General features: G+C 43.5%; 1 non-coding gene across 1 annotated transcript; it reads left to right on the forward strand.

Moving 5' to 3' along the window:
- Positions 1–6,281: 6,281 nt before the first annotated feature.
- On the forward strand, positions 6,282–6,385 carry LOC126090344 (U6 spliceosomal RNA). Its single transcript, XR_007521185.1, has one exon. It is a non-coding gene; the product is annotated as a U6 spliceosomal RNA (small nuclear RNA).
- Positions 6,386–7,456: the final 1,071 nt, after the last annotated feature.

Below are 7,456 nucleotides of genomic sequence, written 5' to 3' on the forward strand. Positions count from 1 at the left end.
TGACCGAGCGTGTAACCAGTGGCACCCAATGCCATCACGACGGGTGATCCGCCAGTATGGCGATGACGAATATAGGCTTCCAATGTGCGTTCACAGCGATGTGGCCAAACACGGATGTGACAATCATGATGCTGTAAACTTAACCTGGATTCAACCGAAAAAATGACGTTTTGCCATTCGTGCACCCTGGTTTGTCGTTGAGTACACCATCACATGCGCTTCTGTCTATTATGCAGCGTCAAGGGTAACCGCAGCCGCGGTCTCCCAGCTGATAGTCCATGCTGCTGCAAACGCCGTCGAACTGTTCGTGCAGATGGTTGTTGTCTTGCGAACGGCCCCATCTGTTAACTCAGGGATCGAGACGTGGCAGCACGATCCGTTACAGCCACGCGGATAAGATGCCTGTCATCTCGGCTGCTAGTGATACGAGGCCGTTGGGATCCAGCACGGCGTTCCGTATTGCCCTCCTGAACCCACCGATTCCATATTCTGCTAACAGTCATTGGATCTCGACCAACGCGAGCAGCAATGTCGCGATACGATAAACCTGCAATCGCGATAGGCTACAATCCGACCGGTATCAAAGTCGAAATCGTGATGGTACGCATTTCTCCTCCTTACACGAGGTATCACAACAACGTTTCACCAGGCAACGTCGCCAACTGCCGTTTGTGTATGAGAAATCGGTTGGAAACTTTCCTCATGTCAGCACGTTGTAGGTGTCGCCACGGGCGCCAACCTTGTGTGAATGCTCTGAAAAGCTAATCATTTGCATATCACAGCATCTTCTTCCTGCCGGTTAAATTTCGCGTCTGTAGCACATCATATTCGTGGTGTAGCAATTTTAATGGCCAGTAGTGTATGTAGATGTAGATGTGGATCTCAGTTGTGGTGCCATACGTTGGAGGAAGGAAATGCGACGACTTGAGATGTCAGGCACGGGATGAGAGGCACCGAAACGGAGGCCGGTGAAGACGCTGCGTGGGTGGCAGCGGGACGGGCAGGCGCGGCCACAGAGGGCGGCGCGCGGGCTGCGGAGCGTCGGCTGCATCGATCTTGGAGTGGGCGTGGCCTGCGGCCGCTGCCGCCGCCCGGTCACCGCGTGTCAGCCGGCGTGCGGGGCCACGCCACGCCACGCCACAACAAAGCACAACACAACAGAGCACGCCCGGTGCGGCGACTCGCAGCCCCGCCAGCAGCGGCACACTCGGCTTCGTCGAGCGTTGCGTGCCGACGCGCGGCCCACGTTGCGGCATCTCCGTCGTGACCCCAGCTTTTCGTGCGTCCGCGCGCAGCCTGTCTAGCCCGCGCCACCAAGCGGCCGACACCACAAAAATTTTTAATGGAAACCCATCAACCCAGATTACCCCGACGTCCTTCTGGAAGGACGGCGTCACTCGCTGTTGAAATTATTTACTTTTGCGAATAACGCATTGTCGCAACGGACTGTGACGCATTGTTATATGAAGTAGGCAGAGACAGTTGCGCACTGCGACAGTCAGTTTGCCGCTGTCGTTCATAATGAGTGAGATACTGTGTCTTTAAAATAGGGCCTATTTTACAGTCGACGAACTGACTGACCTTGTCATCGATGTGTATGTATATTTTCTTTCATATTGCATCAATAATTCTGAAACTTGTAATATAATATCTTCAATAATTAACCTATAATATTTATGGGTTTGTATTACGATTGAAAGTTTTCGTAAGTTGTAATTCAATAATGTTTTCAACCGTCCTTCCAGAAGGACGTCAGGGTAATATGTTGTCATTTTGTATTCACAGAAAACGATGTACACTGATGGAACTTTTGGACATGTTAGATCAAAATATGAGGAAATACCTAATGCTGGCACGTGTAGTAAGGATTATGAAACGAAAGGTATGGGGTACGGTGTCGTAATGACTTATGTTGACCAGTTACTTCCACATGTTCCATATCGAATATACTTTGATAACCTCTTTACCAGCGTTGAACTACTACATGACCTAAAGGGAGGGGCGTGGAAGCAACGGGAACAATAAGAGAAAACAGAGCTAAGAATTGTACTCTGTCATCTGTAGATCAAATGATAAAAGAAAATAGAGGATCATATGAAGTTTGTTCTGACTCAGCATCCAGTATTTCCATTGTACGTTGGAATGACAACAGTGTTGTTACTGCAGCCACCAACTTTGACAGAGTGCATGCAACCACTACGCTCTGTAGCAAGATTTTCTAGGGAACAAAAGAAAAGTATTAGCGTGCCTCAACCTAACTTATTACACTCCTACAATACTCATATGGGAGGCATAGATCGAACTGACCAATATGTGTCCCTATATAGATGCTCTGTAAGAGGGAAAAAGTGGTATTTCCCGATCATTGCACATTTTATAGACATTGCAGAGCAAAATACCTGGGATCTTTAGACGCACAACGAAGAACCCATAGATCATCTGACATTTCGTCGTCGAATTGTCACTGCAATTCTTGAAACTAACAAAAGAGTCACTACCAGCAGAGGACGTCCTGGTAAGAGGGCAAAACTAGATTCTAAATTTGATGGAAGAGAACATTAGGTTGCTGAATTACCAGCGGACGAGATAACAAAAAAGAAGCAGCAGCTGAAATGTCGAAGTTGGCACAAAAACACTACTAGTATGTGCATAAAATGTTACGAACCACTTCATGTTTGTTGCTTTTTGTCTTATCATACTAGTGCATAAAATATGTCTATAGGTTATTTTCTTTGTTTTTTGTATTTATTAGCTATTTTAGCCCATAATTCAGATTTATTTATGTTTATTTGAAACTATAAAAACCAAAACAAGTTAATTGTGCAATGTCATATACTTTAAAAACATGTTCCCTTATTGTCCTGACGTCCTTTTAGAAGGACGCCCATTTTCGGAAATACTGAATAAAAATAAATACTCAAAATTCTTTTTACTTTCTTCCTTACAACCTTGTGAATCAATGTAGATAAGATATAAATAAATTTTGAAAAACAAATAATTCAGGACTATCTGGGTTGTCGTCTACGCACTGCCGTTTCTTCCCGGAGTGCTACTCCCGCAAGGTATGCAAGAGAATTTCTGTGAAGTTTGCAAGGAGGAATTGAGATTGTGATAACGGGTCGTGAGTCTTGCTGGGGTAGCTCAGCCAGAGGAGCACTATCCAGCGTAAGGAAAGGTCCCAGGTCCGAGTACCGTTCTGACAAAAGAAATTTAATCTGCAACGAAGTTTCAAATCAGCGCCCTGCCAGCTGCAGAATGAAAATTCATTCTGAAAAAATATCCTCCAGGCTGTGCCCAGTTCACCTCTTCACAATATCCTTTCTTCCACGAGTGCTAGTCCAGCAAGGCATACGGGAGAATTTTTAAGAAGTTTGAATGAACGCACTCGTGGAACTGATATTGTGGGGGCAGGTCGTGAGTACTTCTTGGATAGTTCATTCGTTCAATCTGCAAAGCACTTGCCCCGCAAACGATAAAGATTAAACTTTCGACTCTCAGTTCGAAATTTTCGAAAAAACATCTCCGTTTTAAAATTGTGGTCCGAGAAAAGAGGTAGATGGATTGACTATATACATACTGGCTCATTCTGCTCAGTTTTCCAGAGGAGAATTAAGACGAATTAGGTGAGCCATCACCCTTGAGAACCCGCGCTGCTTCGTGTCAAATTCCCCGTGACACCTGGGCAAACACGTAGCACCTCAGCTGGGGAAGTCGTAAAGACTTCTAAACGAACTATTAACGTTCTTTTGGGAGTTTTAAGTTAGCTTGATAGGTTCCCGGGATTTACGCCGGATCATATTGTAGAAACCGGCGTAAATCCCGGGAACCTATCAAGCAGATGCAGCGCCGGGAAAGCCTCAAACAGCACAGTTTTAAGTTATTTCGACTCCGCGGAAAGTCGAGTTCTTCTACACTTGTTGTCGTCGTAACCACAACGGGGAACGTTGATCTCTTGAACTAACGAAAAACCACTTTCAAATGACGATATATATCAGGAAACGGACAGACGTCGTAAGATCTTCAGCACTTGACCCACAGAGATATTGTCTAGGTGACATTATCTCTGTATTTTAGGGGAAACTGGAAGTCAAATAAAGAAATCCGTCTTTGAAAAATACGGCTGTGTTCCTATAAAAATATTTGTTGTTGTAATAATTGAGGAGCGCCGGAACAAAACCCGATGTATCCACTTTTGCTGTATTCGCGTGTTTGAGCTGTAGGGGGGAGATACGGTAGTAGTACATGCTGCCACAAAATAATTTTCAGCACAACGCGACATCAAGTGTTTTATGGTGTGTTCCTTCTTTTTATAGCTTGTGGATCCATTTAGAGATCACTATTTGTTACTTTCTGTATTAACAACAAATGCGGATTTATCGGTTTTTGTTCCGGCTCTCCTCAATTATACTACTACCGACAGGATAAGGGTGCAAAAATTCGGTAACTTCGCTAGTACCTTAATATGATGCTTTCATACGTCATTGTCTCGCAATAAACAGGACTGTCCTGGTGGATGCATCCATCATTGTAGGCATGTAACAGCAATGCAGTCCGCCCATCAAAGTTAAGCAACATCGGCCCCGGTTAGTACTTGCATGGGTGATCGTCGGGGAACATCGGTTGCTGTTGGGTCCCCTTCATTGTACTCGCTTCGGCGGTACATATACTAAAACTGGAACGATACAGGAGTGGTTTCCTGCCCGATTAAAGTACTCGGTAGTGAAGCCACTTTATAAAAAGGGAGACAGGGACAATGTTGACAATTATAGACCTATTTCTATACCATCGGTGTTTGCTAAAGTTATCGAAAGGGTTGTGTATACAAGGTTACTGGAGCATTTAAATTCACATAATTTGCTGTCAAATGTTCAGTTTGGTTTTAGAAATGGTTTGACAACCGAAAATGCTATATTCTCTTTTCTATGTGAGGTTTTGGACGGATTAAATAAAAGGTTGCGAACGCTAGGTGTTTTCTTTGATTTAACGAAGGCTTTTTACTGTGTTGACCTCAAAATATTAATGCAGAAGTTGGACCATTATAGAGTAAGGGGAGTAGCTTTCAAATGGTTCGCCTCTTACTTTAAGAACAGAAAGCAGAAGGTAATTCTCCGCAATATTGAGAGTGGTAGTGATGTTCAGTCCCAATAGGGCACTGTTACGTGGGGCGTTCCCCAAGGGTCGGTGCTGGGGCCACTGCTGTTTCTTATTAATATAAATGATATGCCTTCTAGTATTACAGGTGATTCAAAAATATTTGTGTTTGCTGATGACACCAGTTTGGTAGTGAAGGATGTTGTGTGTAATATTGAAACAGTATCAAATAATGTAGTTCATGAAATAAGTTCGTGGCTTGTGGAAAATAATTTGATGCTAAATCGCAGTAAGGCTCAGGTTTTACAGTTTCTAACTCACAATTCAACAAGAACCGATATTTTGATCAGACAGAATGGGCATATTATAAGCGAAACGGAACAGTTCAAGTTCCTAGGCGTTCGGATCGATAGTAAGCTGTTGTGGAAAGCCCATGTCCAGGATCTTGTTCAGAAACTAAATGCTGCTTTATTTACCATTAGAACAGTATCTGAAATAAGTGGCAGTTCAACACGAAAACTAGTCTACTTCAGATATTTTCATACACTTATGTCATATAGTATTTTTCGGGGGGGGGGGGGGCGGGGGGGGGGCGGGATAATCCTTCTGATTCAAAAAGGGTATTTTTGGCTCGAAAACGGGCTGTTCGAGCTATGTGTGGTGTAAGTTCGAGAACCTCTTGTCGACCCCTATTCTACAGTCTGGGAATTCTGACATTGCCCTCACATTATATATTTTCTTTAATGTCGTTTGTTGTTAGCAATATTAGCTTATTCCCAAGAATTAGCAGCTTTCATTGAGTTAATACTAGGCAGAAATCAAATCTGCACGTGGAATGCACTTCCTTGACTCTTGTGCAGAAAGAAGTTCAGTATTCTGCTGTATCCATTTTCAATAAGCTACCGCAAGAACTCAAAAATCTTAGCAGTAGCCCAAACACTTTCAAGTCTAAACTGAAGAGTTTCCTCATGGCTCACTCCTTCTATTCTGTCGAGAAGCTCCTGAAAGAGCTGAAAAATTAAGCAAATTCCAGTGTTACATTGTTGATTTTCTTTATTTAAACTTACGAATTGTCGCCTGAATATGTTTCTTATATTTCATTTTATCTGTTTCTACTATCGTGTTATAATTTCAAGTATTGACTCGTTCCATGACCATGGAGACTTCTCCTTAATTTGGTCGCACGGAAGAATAAATAAATAAATAAAAAATAAATAAGTAAAATAAACAGAGAAGATTTGCATGGCTGCTGCGCAAGGATGACACGCAAAATCGTGAAGCTTCCCGCATTTTCCCCGGTAGCTGAGTGGTTGCCGGCACGGTAGCTCATCGTGCTCGGTCAGAGGGTTTAGCTACCCTCTGTAATAAAAAAACTGAGTAAACGGATCAATGAACAACCTGAACGAGTGTCATCGGACATCCGCCACGAGCAAATTCAACGAACAATATAGAACAAAATCAGATAAAAAAAAAAGTGGTCAGCGCGAAAGAATGTCAATCCTAAGAGCCCGGGTTCGATTCTCGGCTGGGTCTGAGATTTTCTCCGCTCAGGGACTGGGTTTTATGTTGTCCTAATCATCATCATTTCATCCCCATCGACGCGCAAGTCGCCGAAGTGGCATCAAATCGAAAGACTTGCACCCGGCGAACTGTCTACCCGACGGGAGGCCCTAGTCACACGGCATTTACATTTTATTTTTACAGCAATGCAACACCACAGTAGTGTTTCTTTGGTGTCCTTGTAATAAATGGCAGTCACAAACGAAAATTCTTTTCATTGTTCTAGTCGCGTACATATACTAAATAAAAAATTGTGTAGTAGGCCTACAGCTTGTTACAGTTACTTAATAAACCTTAAAGGTTATGCTTGTCAATTCGACACTCGCTCTACAATGCTATTTTGATAGGTTAATCATCTCAGCATTTCTGCTCTCAGGGCTTTCTCCACAGACTCAACTTGGTGTCTACAGTTCATAAATACTGCAATCGATACTGTGAAGCTTGAAAAAGAGGGCCAGCTACCTTTCGTTGACGTGTTAGTTGAGAGACTAGCGCGCAGATCCCTGTGTCGCGGCGTACATGTACACACCTCAAGCCATCACCACCAGCCTCAAAGAATTTCCATGCTTAAGACTGATGCTTATAGATCGAACACTTTCAGACAAGGGGAGCGTCACCGAAGAACTGCAACACCTACGAATAGTGTTCCGAACAAATGGGTACACGTATCTTAAAATTGAACGGAAGAAGGAGTCAAAATCAAAAACGCCTGCGAAACAGATTGACACTGAGACCGAGGAAGAGCGGACAAATATCACTTATCTACCTTATGCTGACACAATATCCGGAGAGATTGGTAGACTCC

Source organism: Schistocerca cancellata, chromosome 6 (genome assembly GCF_023864275.1).
Source record: "Schistocerca cancellata isolate TAMUIC-IGC-003103 chromosome 6, iqSchCanc2.1, whole genome shotgun sequence".
NCBI classification, from domain to species: domain Eukaryota; kingdom Metazoa; phylum Arthropoda; class Insecta; order Orthoptera; family Acrididae; genus Schistocerca; species Schistocerca cancellata.